The 15,768-nt window shown below is 31.0% G+C and overlaps 1 non-coding gene and 1 pseudogene across 1 annotated transcript; one reads left to right on the forward strand and one right to left on the reverse strand.

Annotated features, from left to right (window-relative positions):
• The window catches only part of LOC123904808, a 61,214-nt pseudogene extending 48,807 nt beyond the window's left edge, over positions 1-12,407 (forward strand).
• A 2,890-nt stretch (positions 12,408-15,297) lies between these two features.
• LOC123912014 lies at positions 15,298-15,403 on the reverse strand. The gene has a single exon (XR_006810867.1). It is a non-coding gene; the product is annotated as a small nucleolar RNA R71 (small nucleolar RNA).
• Between the last annotated feature and the right edge of the window lie 365 nt (positions 15,404-15,768).

The raw sequence follows: 15,768 nt of genomic DNA on the forward strand, positions 1-15,768 counted from the left end.
AGTTTTTATTTAAGGAAAATAAATTAATCATAATTGTATTCCACAAAAAAAAATGATATTGTCATAACAATAAGGTTTAAATACAGTTTTGACCCCTCAAATTTTAATTGTGCGATTTTAACCTCATAAGAAAAAGAAAAGAATATATATATATATATATATATATATATATATATATATATATATATATATATATATATATATATATATATATATATATATATATATATATATATATATATATATATATATATATATATATATATATATATATATATATATATATATATATATATATATATATATATGCTTAAGAGGGTTTTGTTTGGTCCCCATTTATCTGCACTCTTTTTTCAAAAGAAAAAAAAATTATATACATCAAAAGTGTAAAAAAAAATTATATAGTTATCAATCATAATCGGTTTGATTCGGAACTTTGACGGGGCGTGGGTGCACGGTTTTGTTGGAAATATAGGCTTTTCGAATATCCTTCATGCGGAATTATTGGCAGTGTATCATGGTTTAGTTTTGGCGTGGGAGCTGGACATTAAGGATTTGTGGTGCTATTCTGACTCCAAAATCGTGATTAAGCTGTTATCTAATCATGTAAGTGAGTGGCACCACTATGCAGCGATTATCTATAACATAAAGGATCTTCTCACTAGAAACTGGAGGGTTAGATTGGTGCATACTCTTCGGGAGGGGAACACTTGTGCAGATTTCTTAGCCAAGTTTGGAGCTCGCAACCCTGAAGCTTATTCTCCTATAGCTGTTCCGCCGGATGAAATGAGTCTTCTCCTGCTAGCTGATGCTAGTGAGACTATTTTTTCTAGATAATTTTCTTTTTGTGTTTTCCTTTTTTCTTCATCTTGTACCAAAAAAAATCATAATCATTAAATTATTAAAAACTCTAAAATTACACATGATTAATTGTGATTAATTAATTGAAAGTTTATAAAATAAATATAATAAAAGATTATGAATTAGTCCCTACCTCTTGTATAGATAATCAGTGTTGAATGGCAGTGAAAATTCCATAGTAAAGCATTGTAATAAAATAAAAATAATATAATCAACATAGTGTGACACAAGATACTTGAGTCCCTTAACTATTTGATCCTGGATTCGATCCCCGACTGGTGCGTATGGAGAAACATTTGTTGAGAGATGTCAACCCCTTAAATGAATCTCAGTTACCTCGAGAGGATTAGTCTCTGTAGTTGCACGCGGAGGATACCTTTGGTTTAAAAAAAATAAAAATAATAAATTTATCATGAATATTCTAACATTTTATTATCTTCTCAATTTTAAAGAATTTGTTTAAAAGGCAAGATTAAAGAGAAATTAAAAATAGTGAAATTTTCCATATAAGGAACATACGATGAACCTACCCATACTTTAGCAAAAGGAATGAAAAATGTCCACATAATTATTATTTTTTTCTACATAATTACTAATAAATAAAAAGTAGGATAAATACAAATCTGACGAAATAAAAGATACATTCTCTTCAATTATATATACACCTCTTCTTTTCTTTTTTTGGTCACTCTCTAGTTGTGTAACATTTGTAAAACATCATAGCACTAAAAAAGTGAAAAAAATTGCTTATATAAATTCAACTCTCATCTTAGAGTGGTATTCTTGAGTACTTTAGTAGATCAAAAAACAACATTACAAGACAATGGATTGTGAGAGATCTAATTTCAATGTTTTGATTATAGACCATGATGATGCTTCTTTGAAATATCTTGCTAATGTACTCATGGAATGGCAATGCATAGGTATGTGTCTCTATTAATTTATTTGGTTATTCATATATAGCTATTGATATTTTATGGATTTGGACCCTTTTCAAATCTATAAAAATTTGATTGAAATTCAATTTTTTTATTTATTTTTACTAAAATCAGTATACCAATGCTTATTTTTCGATCCTTTTGTATGCCATGATAATCTCCAAAGATATTCAGTTACAATGGTTGTTGAGTAAATTTAAGTATATTAATGAGTTTTCGGGCAAATATTTATTTACTCCATATTGGTTTTTTTTTTTTTTTTTTTGACAATTTGTGTTTTGTTTCTTAGAGAAATGGATCTCTAGTAATCGACTAGAATTTAGTTGAGGTGAATAAATCATATTAAATTTTGCTACTCCGTCCATTCCTTTTTATTTATCGTTTTAGATTTCTGCACATATGCCAATCCACAACTTTAATCACTAATATCTTTAATTATCTAGTAATTCGAATTTAAATCATATTAAATTTTGCTACTCCGTCCATTCATTTTTATTTATCGTTTTAGATTTCTGCACATATGTCAATCCACAACTTTAATCACTAATATATTTAATTATCTTTTATAAACAATTATGAAAAATTTATATTTTGAAAATACGCGTCGAGATAAATTGAACAACATCTTATATGCTAATATTTATTTTTATATATTACTAGAAAATTACGGTCAAAATAGATTATGTGAATAGTGCACACGATTCCCAAACGACAAATAAAAAGGAACGGATGGAGTAATATATATGTACAAATGTTATATTAATAAAGCCAAAAAAAAAAATTCTATTCAAATTGATGTTATAGAAAGATGTAAATACAAGGTTTTGTTATGCTATTTTAAAGATTAAATAATAAAAAAATGTTTGATGGAAATATATATATATATATATATACACACTGTTATTAATAAAGAGAATACATAAGTTTTGATGTAGATTTTTCATAATACCAACAATATCCTTGGTTTTTTCTTTAGTAGCAACAAAAATCTTTTATTAATAAACTCTCCATAACATAAGACACTTTTTTTTTATCAGCAAAAATCTTTTATTAACAAACTCACCATAATATAAGACATTTTTTTTTGGACATAAGTTAGACACATGCAGACGCAGAACGCGCTTGCCTGACGCGCTAGTATAAATAATTATGGTAAATTTTATTATGATAGGGGTGCCAACACATTTGAAAAAAAGGATTGAATTAGCTTTTATTTTATCATCTTTTTGTTGACTCGACCCATTGGGTGAATATTTTTTTTTCTCCGGAAATTGAAATATATGAAATACAAGCATTGAATTTCTAACTTGTAATATTCCAATTCAAGTTTATCTCTATTCAAGTTTTTGAGCATTGATCTACTCACCAATCTTAATCAGAGTAACCATACACTCTTGCCTTTTTAGTGCTCTTCTGTTTTGGCATAATTAAGAACACCATGATCAATTGTGCCCTTTATGTATCTCATGCTTCTCTTGGCTGCAAGTGCTTTTTTTTTTTACAAGTTATTGGCAAAAACTACCTTTCTTACAAGTCGTTGGAAAAACTACCTTTCTTTTAGAAAGATAGTTTTTACCAACAACTTGTAACAAAAAAAGACGCTGCCAAAAATCAAATTTATTGTAGGTGGCAAACTCTAGGTTGTTCCATAAATCTACTCACCAATCCAACATTATTACTTATGTCAAGTCTAGTGTTACAGATATATCTCAAAAGATCTGCTTGTATAGTGTAGTATCTACAAATTCACACTTGAATTTTTGCTAAGTTTTGAACTTGGTGTGATGGTTGCATTACAATTAACCATTTTGAACCTTTTCAAAATTTCTTTGGCATATTTCTTCTAATGCAAGAAAACTCCTCTATCAGTGTGTTTGAATTCCATTCCTAGATCTGACATTTCAAACTCTTGCATCAAGCTGAATTTGAAGTTCATGATCTCTTTCTCATTAGCACTTATGATTAAGTAGGTCATCAACATAAAGACACAGAATAATATGATCAAGCTTGCTTGAGCCTTTCACATATATGTTCTGAAACACACTTAATTTTGCTTCCTAACCATTATACTTCTATTCTTCCACTCATCTATTCCATTATGTTGTGGTGTGTAAGGAACAATAATTTCATGAACTATATATACCCTCTTGTTCACAGAATTTTGCAAATTCATTAGAGATATATTCACATCAACCATCAGTTCTCAAAATTTCTTAATGCTACACTCACTTTCTTTTTCAACTAGTAGCTTAAATTTCTTGAACTCGGTTAACACATCACTCTTTTTCTCAATCATATAAATCCAAACAAACTATGAATGTGACAAAATAGCAGTTACCTCCCTTACTGACTTGGCCATGCAAAATTCTTTACAAAGTTGGCTATGCACATTTTTCTTCAAATTCAACAAGTTTAAGCTTCTGAAATTTAAATGACCATATCTGTGATGCCAAATTCATTTTTTATCTGCAAATCTAACACCTCTAGTGACACGCAATTAGGCTCAACTTGCGCGTATCTCACGGGCCAAGTCATGCTAGCTTTGAGCCTAAGTTACGCTTAACCTGCGCCTAACTGCTGACAAGCTCTAACTAACAAACTAACAACATGTAACTAACATTATCGTTATTAAGCTTGCTAGACAACAATACTAAAACATGTATCACAAACAACAATTTCAACCCTAGGAGTATTTATGAAACATTTACTTTTTATGTTGTTGAGTGTTTTTTTTAATGGCTTTTATATTGTTGAATGTATTGCCTTCCGCTCTATATTTGACAAGAAAGGTAGTTTTTGCCAACGACTTGTAACAAAAAGAGGCGCTTCCAAAAATCAAATTTCTTGTATTTGATTTTATATTCAAGTTAAAAGTACCACTATTCTCTTTGAATTCATATTGCGAATAAAAGTTATTCCTTATGCATAAGTTGTTGGGTTTTTGTATGTTGGCTACATTTTGCAAAAACATCATTTAGCCAAGTGTTGAGACAGATGTGTATACATGTGGAACTACACCTGTGTAGTCTGACTGCGCGCCAGCTTGCGTTATAATTTTGTATTCAATCTTTCGAAGATTTGCTTGAAGAATTGTTTCATGCTTACTTATACAATAAGGTGCACGTGGTTTATTAGTCTTCAGAAGGCGGCTGTATTAGGTTACTTGGACCTCAAGTATTATATAAAATTAAGGAATCAAAGATTTAATTTTATAATATAACCTTTGAAGGTTTTCTTGGAGCAGAAGATTAATGGTTCAAGGCCCATGAAAGTTCTGCTATATAAAGGGTGCTGCTAACCCTGTTTTACTCACCGAAACTAGAATCAAAATAGAATATCAAAGATGTAGTCTTTTAGGGTTTCGTGTCTTTGTAAAGCCTTGTGCTTTACTTTGTAAACCTCTCGGGTGCTGACTCTGATTATCAAAGCACATATTTGGTTTGTTTTAATCGTGGTATATGTTGACTGAAGCCGCAATTGTCAAAGTGTCAATTAGGGCTTAGTCTATTCATTATTAACTGTGAGCCTCTCTAGTATTGGTTTAATACCTAATTAAGTAGGACTATGTTTATTGAGTTGTAACTTGTGAATCACTCATAAGCTTTGAAGTACGGAGTTAGGTTCGTTTTATAGGAGTGTGTCACCACCATACCGTTTGTTCAGAATTTATCTGTTGATCCAATCACTGCATATGATTGAAGAGGGAGTTGAGGAGGGCCTCATACTTAGGTGAGTCTTAGGTAGAAAGTATAGCACGAGTTGTGATTAAGTGAGAAGATTGTAAACGAGGAGTTTGCTGTGTGGTCTTCGAATTGATACTATTTAGTGGACTTTATCCCTGACTTGGTATGCCCCCAGAGTAGGCTGTTATGCTGAATTGGGTTAACAATTTTGTGTGTTGCTTATGCTTTTCAGTATATGTTTTTTAATGCCCTGATTTATTGTTCTTACTGTTAAGACAGGTGTTACGACAAGTATCTAAACATCGTGGACAACACTTGTCTACTGTGTACCAGAAATTTCATCAGTGACTCCTTATACTGTTTTAATGATCTTGTTTCTTCTATTTGGTTTTGAATTTCAGTTAAAACTGCTAAAGATGCTCAACAGGCTTTGGTCACTCTTCATGCCAATGAAGGCCTTTATGATCTCATAATTTCAGAGTTCCATCTACTAGGAATGAATGGATTAGATTTTCAAAAGCATATACAAGATCAATTCCATATACCTATAATAAGTAAGTGTCAATTCTTCAAAATTAAATCAATTATTCTCACTATTTTTATTTCAATTATTCTGTAATATAATCATATATAATTTGGATAGATGATTTGGAAATTAATTATTTGAATTAAAAAATAGTGAGCATTAAAAAATAGATCACCTTAGTAGTGAGCATTAACTAAATTTTCCCATTTTATAAAAAGTAAGTATAAGGTATGATATGTTTATATTGGATTGGAGAGTTTGTGCGGAGACAAACAAATGAGGTTGTCTATTGTCTAGCTAAGACCGCCACATTAGCAGCTAGTTTCCAGATCTTGGTTCATGCTCTAAGTTGTATTGAACACATTTTAATTAATGATATGCTATAAGCACCCTTTCGTAAAAAAAGAAGAAGTTTATATTGGATTTTTCTCTCTTGTTTTAAACAGTGATGTCTTTAGACAACAGACACCATTTGATCTCGAAGACTTTAAAAAATGGAGCAGCACACTTTATAATAAAGCCCTTTTGTGCTGAAGATTTCAGAAACATTTGGAAGTATGTTATAGAAGCAAAAAAACGTAAAGTATGTCGTAAGAGAAACAATATTGAAGAATACCAAGGAGATGGAGAATTTCAAGTTGTTAAGAAACCAAGGCTTGTTTGGACAAGATATCTTCACAATATGTTTCTTCTTGCAATAAAACAAATTGGATTGGAAAGTAAGTAATAATATTTTTCAAAGCACATGCAAATATCACTTTTCATGTAGGCCTAAACAAATACACTTATCACAATTTAAACATGACACATAAAATATTTCTAAAATATAAAATAAAGTGCAATTGAATTTTTATATGATCATATACTTATTATGAATTTTCTTGTGCTTATTTTTTTTTCTCTCACTCAGATGCTAAGCCAAAGAAAATTCGAGAGATAATGAATATACCAAACTTGACAACAACACATATAGCAAGTCACTTACAGGTTGTTCTGCTAAATTACTTAATATATGATATATTATTTTCCAATCTTTACATGTTTGACCATAAATTATTATATGATATATTATTTTTATGTGGCACATAAGTCCTCTTAGTCAATCCTTTAAATATTATGTAAAATAGTTATTGTCAATGTTGATTATAGTGAAAATAGGTTTAGATTATTTAGTGTCTCTATTTTGTTGATAAATACAATTTGCTTGACATAAAAGACCTAAATAAGGATTAGAGATGCCAAATTTGGTGACAAATTTGATTTTTTCCCTCTAATTTTTATCGTTATTTCAACTTTTTCTAATATAACTTACAAGTTCTAATGCTTTAGTATAACGACACAACAATTGCAGAAGTATCTCATATTTCAACGGGATGTCGCCGTTAAAGGAAGGGTTGGGGATATATCCGATAAAACGTTGAAATCAAAATTTGCTTCGGATCTTCCAATATCGGTGGTAAAAGAAATTAAGGCAATGAGAGCAAACAAAAATCGCGAGCCGACAAATGAAAATTTGCAAGCATTATCAAATCAAATGGAACATGATAACAATGTTCTTAACTTTGATTGTGCTTCCGACAATGAGGTTGAGTTCAACCAAATGAAATCTAACCTTTCTAATTTTTTGATGGCTGATGACATGAATCTTTTGAATGAGGTATGAAAACTATAGAAACTTATTCAATGCATTGCTTACAAATATTTAAATATTGCTTACTAACATTATTTTGTCCTAAAAACAGATGAATGTGAACCATGATGGGAGTGAATTGAAATCATACATGTTCAATTTCTTTCAAGATGTGCTACCTCTTGAGCAGGTAATGTTGTATATGTCATTTCATAATTGTCGCAATCACCATTTTTTTGTTCTTAGATGTAGTTCAAATGTCTTATTTTTCAAGTTGAATTTTAAATCTATAATCTATTGAAGTTAAAAACAATGGAATTGATCTTCATTCAACGGCTTGAGATATACTAACTTAAACGACTACTAACTTTTGAAAATATAGAATTGGGGTAGATACATCACAAAACTTATTATGTATTTCTACTTTTCTTTGATTAAATTACTAAAACTTTGACAATGAAGAGTTTATTTTCCTAAAATAGCTTTATATACGATTTTCAAAAGAATTCAGGTTTTCTTTAACTTATATTTATATCTACCTCTTTTATTATAATTATAATAAATATTTGACTCAAAATTTTTCACATCACCAGTTATATAAAGGTTGTGATGACGTATCTCCTTCGACTGAAAATACAATATGTGTGTGGAACGAGTCACCAAAAACATCAAGCCAAAATTCTAATCAGGTCAGTCCCATTGATGATTATGTAGTATCTTGTTGAAGCATATTTTTATTGTGTTTATTATGATTGACTAGTTTCTATAATCTTTTAATATATGTACAATTTTATGTTTAATATTTTATAAATTTAGAGTCAATTGATAAAATAAAAAGTATTTTTATATCCCTTTTCTATTTCTATAAATTATATAAAAAAAGGATAACATTTATGATGTGCCTTATTTTATAAGAATTACTTTACTCAAAATTCCATATTGTATAACAGTTATATAATGGTGGTAATAATTTCGTCTCTCCTCTAACTGGAATCACATCATGTGTGTGGAATGAGTCACTGAAAAGTTCAAACCATAACTCTATTCAAGTAAGTCGCATTAATCATTATAGTATCTTGTTGAAGCATATTTCTTTTGTGTTTGTGATAATTGATAAATTTTTATATTTTTTAATATATACACAATTTTATGTTTAATATTTTATAAATTTAGAAACCAATTTGATAAAAAAAATAAAAAATATTTGTCTCCCTTTTCTAAAAATTATTTAGAAAAGGATAGCATTTATGATGTGCCTTATTTTATAAGAATTATTTGACTAAAAATTCATCATTGTATAACAGTTATATAATGATGATGATAATGTTATCTCTCCTTTAACTGGAATCACATCATGTGTGTGGAACAAGTCACCAAAAGGTTCAAGCCAAAACTCTAATCAGGTAAGTCCCAATTGTCATTATAGTATCTTGTTGAAGCATATTTTTGACAAATTTCTATAAATTTTTAATATACACACAATTTTATGTTTAATATTTTATAAATTTAGAATCAATTTCATAAAATAAAAAGTATTTATATTCCTCATTGTATAACAATTATATAATGGTGGTAATAATGTTGTATATCCTCTAATTATAACTGAATTCATCATGTGTGTGGAACCAGTCACCAAAAATGTCAAGCCAAAACACTAGTCAGGTAAGTCACATTGGTCATTATAGCATCTTGTTGAAACATATATATTTTTTGTGTTTATGATAATTGACAAATTACTATAATCTTTTAATATATACACAATTTTATGTTTATTATTTTATAAATTTAGAAACAAATTGATAAAATAAAAACTATTTGGGATAACATTTATGATGTGCCTTGTTTTATAAGAATAACTTGACTCGAAATTCCTCATTGTATAACAGTTATATAACGGTGGTAATAATGTTGTCTCTCCTCTAAGTAGAATCACATCATGTGTGTGGAACGAGTCAGCAAATAGTTCAAGTCAAAACTCTAATTCGGTAAGTCTAATTGGTCATTATATTATCTTGTTGAAGCATATTTTTATTGTGTTATGATAATTGACAAATTTCTATAATTTTTTAAATTTTCCACAATTTTATGTCTAATATTTTATAAATTTAGAACCAGGTTCATAAAATATTCAAAAAAAGAACCAGGTTCATAAAATAAAAAGTATTTGTAATATTGTATTCCTCGTTGAATAACAGTTGTATAATGGTGGTAATAATGTTGTCTCTCTAACTGAAACAACATCTTGTGTGTGGAACAAGTAACCAAAAATTTCAAGCCAAAACTCTAATTTAGTAAGTCGTATTGGTCATTATAGTATCTTGTCGAAGCATTGTTTTTTGTGTTTATGATAATTTACAAATTTCTATAATATTTTAATTTATACATAATTTTATGTTTATTATTTTATAAATTTAGAGACAATTTGATAAAATAAAAAGTATTTGGGAAAACATTTATGATATATGTGTCTTGTTTTATAAGAATAACTTGACTCAAAATTCCTCATTGTATAACAGTTATATAACCGTGGTAATAATGTTGTCTCTCCTCTAAGTGGAATCACATCATGTGTGTGGAACGAGTCAACAAGTAGTTCAAGTCAAAACTCTAACCAGGTAAGTCTCATTGGTAATTATATTATCTTGATAATTGACAAATTTCTATAATTTTTTAATTTATGCACAATTTTATGTTTAATATTTTACAAATCTAGAACCAATTTCATAAAATAAAAAGTATTTGTAATATTGTTTTCCTCATTGTATAATAGTTGTATAATGGTGGTAATAATGTTGTCTCTCCTCCAACTGAAATCACATCTTGTGTGTGGAACAAGTCATCAAAAATTTCAAGCCAAAACTCTAATCAAGTAAGTCGCATTGGTCATTATAGTATCTTTGTTGAAGCATTTTTTTTTTGTTTATGATAATTGACAAATTTCTATAATCTTTTAATATATATACACAATTTTATGTTTATTAATTTATAAATTTATAGCCAATTTGATAAAATAAAAAGTATTTGGGATAACATTTGTGATGTGCCTTGTTTTATTATAAGATTAACTTGACTCAAAATTCCACATTGTATAATAGATATATAAAGGTGGTAATAATGATGTGTATCATCTAAGTGGAACCACATCTTGTGTGGGGAACGAGTCAACAAATAGTTCAAGCCAAAACTTTAATCAGGTAAGTCTCATTGGTCATCTTGAAGCATATTTTATTGTGTTTATGATAATTTACAAATTTCTATAATTTTTTAATATATACACTATTTTATGTTTAATATTTCATAAATTTAGAACAAATTTCATAAAATAAAAAGTTGTTGTATTCCTCATTGTATAACAATTGTAAAATGGTGGTAATAATGTTGTCTCTCCTCTAACTGAAACCACATCTTGTGTGTGGAACAAGTCACCAAAAATTTCAAGCCAAAACTCTAATTAGGTAAGTCGCATTGATCATTATAGTATCTTTTGTGTTTATGATAATTGACAAATTTCTATAATCTTTTAATATATACACAATTTTATGTTTAATATTTTATAAATTTAGAGCCAATTTGATAAAATAAAAAGTATTTGGGATAACATTTATGATGTGTGTTGTTTTATAAGAATTACTTGACTCAAAATTCCTCATTGTATTACAGTTATACAACAGTGTTAATAATGTTGTCTCTCCACTAGCTGGAATCACATCATGTGTGGGGAACGACTCTCCAAGTATTTCAAGCCATAACTCGAATCAAGTAAGTTTTATTTGTCATTATAGTATCTTGTTGAAGCTTATTTTTCACGTGTTTATGTTAATTAATTAACAAATTTCTATAATCTTTTAATTTATACACAATTTTATGTTTAATATTTTATAAATTTAGAGCAAATTTGATAAAATAAAAAGTATGTGTATTCCTTTTCTATAAATTATGTAGAACATGATAACATGTATTATGTGTCTTATTTTATAAGAGATACTTGATTGAAAATTCCTCGTTGTATAACAGTTATATAATGGTGGTAATAATGTTTTCTCTCCTCTAACTGGAATCACATCATGTGTATTAAGAGAGTCACCAAATTCAAACCGAATCTCGATACAGGTAAGTCTCATTGATCGCCACACTCTCTAATTTACGGATATTTTTATTGTGTTTACTTCCACTAATAATTGGCAAATTCTCCTGTTATTTCAATATACACATTTTGTTTGTTTAATATTTCATAAGTTTAGATATAGTTTGATAAAATTGTTTATTTATTTAGTTTCTATAAACTTTTATTTAAAAAGCCAAACATAACTATTCTAGAAATGAAATTTATGATTTACAATTGAATAACTTCTCTAGGTTAGCTCTTAAGGGACCAACAAAATGTTACTAAGCATTTATTTTATGCTTAATAGATAGAATAAATTTACTTGATTAAGATTTTTTCAATCCAACTCATCTGTTTATGGGATATATATTTAGTTGCAAGGAAATGAAAGATTTTCAAATGGGGAAGCATCTAATAGGTTCATGGAGGACAACATGTCTAAAGCAAGTACCTCAGCTGCTACTGATCTGGCAAGTCTACTTGTTAAAATAAATGTTTGTCTATTGAAATTAATTTTGGAATATTTTCTGAGATGAGGTTATTTTACCTAATATTAATGCAGGAATTTGATATGGATCTTATTGAAGCTTTGTTGGGTACTATGGAAGATTAGAGGAATAGGAAGTTACTGTGTATCATACATTGTTGCGTGATGATCACGTAGTGAACTATTCTTTTGTCTTTTACTAAAGAATACATTGTTGCGCGATATAATTTGGTCTTGATTGAAAGCCATGTATGGTCTTTAAGGATCTTGGCCAAACTTGTTTCAATTGACTTTTTTTTATGTAAAATAATTTATGCAGTTTTATATATTATTATAAGTTTATCAAGTTAGTTTATGAAAAAACAACTTATCAAGATACAACTTTTGTTAACGAAAATTTATGAATTAACATAAAAATTTATTTATTTGCATAAGTTATTTTTCATAACCTAAAAAATAAGTCGTTGCATAATCAAATTATATATGAAAATTTCCTAATATATATATGTATTACTGCTAAACTATTCTTTTTTTTTTTGTAGATACTGCTAAACTATTCTATTATATGTAAAATCCTCGATCGATGAATAATCACATTTTCTTTGAACAAACACATGTTTTATCGTTATTTTATACTCATTTTTTCAACACTTACAATAGATTTGCAAATTTAGATTTCATATATTTTTCATGTACTTTGTTTTTTAATGAGCTATACTATAGATTTGCATATCTATATTTTTCTTGTTCTTAATTAAACAGTTTACTAGTCAACTTCCAAAGTTACTCTTATATATATGAAGTGTAATAAGTTCTTTTTTTTTTTGGGTTACAGAAGTGTAATAAGTTCTAATTGCATATATAAATACTATTTATTCGTCCAATTCCTCAATGTATTTGCAACAAATCACTCCTCTTTGTTTCATTTTTCCACGTCTGTTTAACTTCGAGAGATTTCATGGGGTATCCGTAGCCGATCATGGTCTGTGGGAGGAAGATAGATGGCGATGGATATGATATTGGACGACTGAGTTGAACACCGCGAGGAGGCTGCAGACTTGATAGAACTGGAAGGCATATTGATGACAAATCGTCACACTCTCTAATCCATGCCTATTTTAGCAACATTAGATACATTTTAGTAGGTTTTTAGCAATAAATATAAGAGAAATCTAACCATTAGCTTGATTACTTGTTTTGCAAGAAAACAGGAAAAACTGCAGGATTTGAATGATTTTCACTACGCTGGGGGCGTAGCCCATCACGCGCCGCGTGATGGAGCTCACAGAGAGCCAAGATTGTGACTCTGATCACGCGCGGCGTGACACCTGACCACGCGCGGCGTGAAACTTTGTTCAGGAACTGGATTGCTCTCTGACTTGACTACGCGCGGCGTGATGCTTTACCACGCGCGGCGTGAAGCTTTGCTGAAGAAGAAGAATGCTCTCTGACTTGATCACGCGCCGCGTGATTCTGTTACTACGCGCAGCATAGTTGATGGATTTGCAACCACGCGCGGCGTGGTAGATCTGGCGCGCGGCGTGGTTGCCTTCTGTATATATATTTTCTGCATAATTCTGTTTTCGGGTTGGAAAATTCTGCATCTTTTCACTACATTCTGGTTTTGGAACTTGAAGATCGTGATTCAACACTCCAGCGGAGAGCTCCAAGCGCATCAGATCATGGATTCACAAGCCGTGGCGATGAAGCGAGGAAGCGTACGAAGAACGATGAGGAGCTAAACTCCTTGGAGGTAGGATCTAGGATAGTTTAGGATGTAGTTCATTGAATGTAACCTGCAATTGTGTAAGATCATACTCTCTTTATAGTGTTCATTCAATTCAAGTCTGTTTCTAATGCTTTATAATCCTTCATTAGTGTTATAATGATTTTGAGTTAAGTCACGTGCGAGAGTATTGATTTAATGTCTGAACTGAATTGTATTGAGCACTCGAGTGTCTCCGGTCGAGAGATTGAGGCATAGAGTGTAGCGAACGATTGACGCGCGTTAACATCATTCGTTGTAGGTAGCTTCCGCCCGAGAGATCGGGGGAGTATCGACAACGAATAGAGTGGATTTTGACAAGAGATTGCGATTCACTAATTTGTCGATCTAGTTGTGAACACTTGAGTAGATCTTGTGACATTGTAGGTTGCATGCGGTTAGCTATAGACTAGATGATTCCGATGATTCTACCTCGCTTTTCCAATTTATCCAAGCACATTTTCTAGCAATTCATTACTCAACATACCCCCAATTTATGTGTATTTTCTGTATAATGTCTATGAACACGATTCGACTAGTTTGATCACACAATCCCTGTGGATCGATATTTTATTACTGCGTGATTTTCGTGCACTTGCGAAATTTATCATCAAGTTTTTGGCGCCGTTGCCGGGGATTGTGATTGATTCAACTAGGCAATAGTGTTCATATTTTCTGTGTTTTCTTTATTATTTTCTGGTTTATATTTTTCTCCCGGAGCGTTCTACTTGTGTGTTTCATTGTGCATGCGGAGAACAGGTCCTCAAGAGCTGCAATTTGATCCGGAGATTGAAAAAACAGCTCGCGCAATTCGAAAGGCAACAAGGGAAGCTCAAGCTTCAAGGGGAACAGCGTTGCTAAGGGATACACCGGACTGTCAAGAAAGGACTGCAGCAACAATGGAGGAAGAACAGGTTCCACCGGTTCCTCAACCGCCAAGGCGTACCCTTGGTGATTATGGGAGGAGAGACAATGACGCGTTGGCAAATCAAGGATTTCAGCCGGCGAATCCTGTCTCATTCGACATCAAGAACACGGTCCTTTCCGCCTTAAAAGAGAATCCTTATTCAGGTTCGGAAGCTCAATGCCCGAATTTACACTTGTCTCACTTCTATGAAGCCTGCGACTATACCGATCCACCGGGGGTGAGCGAATCTGACAAAAGACTTAGGTTATTCAAGCATTCTCTCACCGGCCGTGCTAAAGACTGGTTGGACACGATACCCGCCGGAACTATTGAGACGTGGAGACAGCTGGAGCGGAAGTTCTTAGATCGTTACTTTCCTATTCATAAGTTTCTAGAAAGAAGGGCTGAAATTAGCAACTTCGAACAAGCGGATGGTGAAACGTTGTATGATGCTTGGGAGAGGTTCAAAGTTTGTCTTAAAAGGTGCCCGAATCACGGTTTCGATGGCCACAATCAGATGCAAATGTTTACCCAAGGTTTGAGGGCTCAAACGCGAATGATACTTGACGCATCAACCGGTGGTTCGTTGAAGAACCGTGACGAAACTGAAGCAAGAGAATTGGTTGAAAGCATGGCTCAAAACGAGTATAGAGCTACTAATGATAGGGGAGCCAAAAAGAAAGGCGGAGTGTTGGAATTGGATACTCAAACAGCGCTATTGGCGCAGCAAAAGCTCATGACTAGCCAAATGGAAGCAATGATGAAGTTGCTGTCCAATCCACAAGTTCAATCTTCTCCAATAGGTAAAATTGACAATGTGCGCTGTGATTTTTGTTTGCAGGACCACCCTAATGGCGGATGCTTCC

The sequence above is a fragment of the Trifolium pratense genome, linkage group LG2 (assembly GCF_020283565.1).
Source record: "Trifolium pratense cultivar HEN17-A07 linkage group LG2, ARS_RC_1.1, whole genome shotgun sequence".
Taxonomy (NCBI): Eukaryota; Viridiplantae; Streptophyta; class Magnoliopsida; order Fabales; family Fabaceae; genus Trifolium; species Trifolium pratense.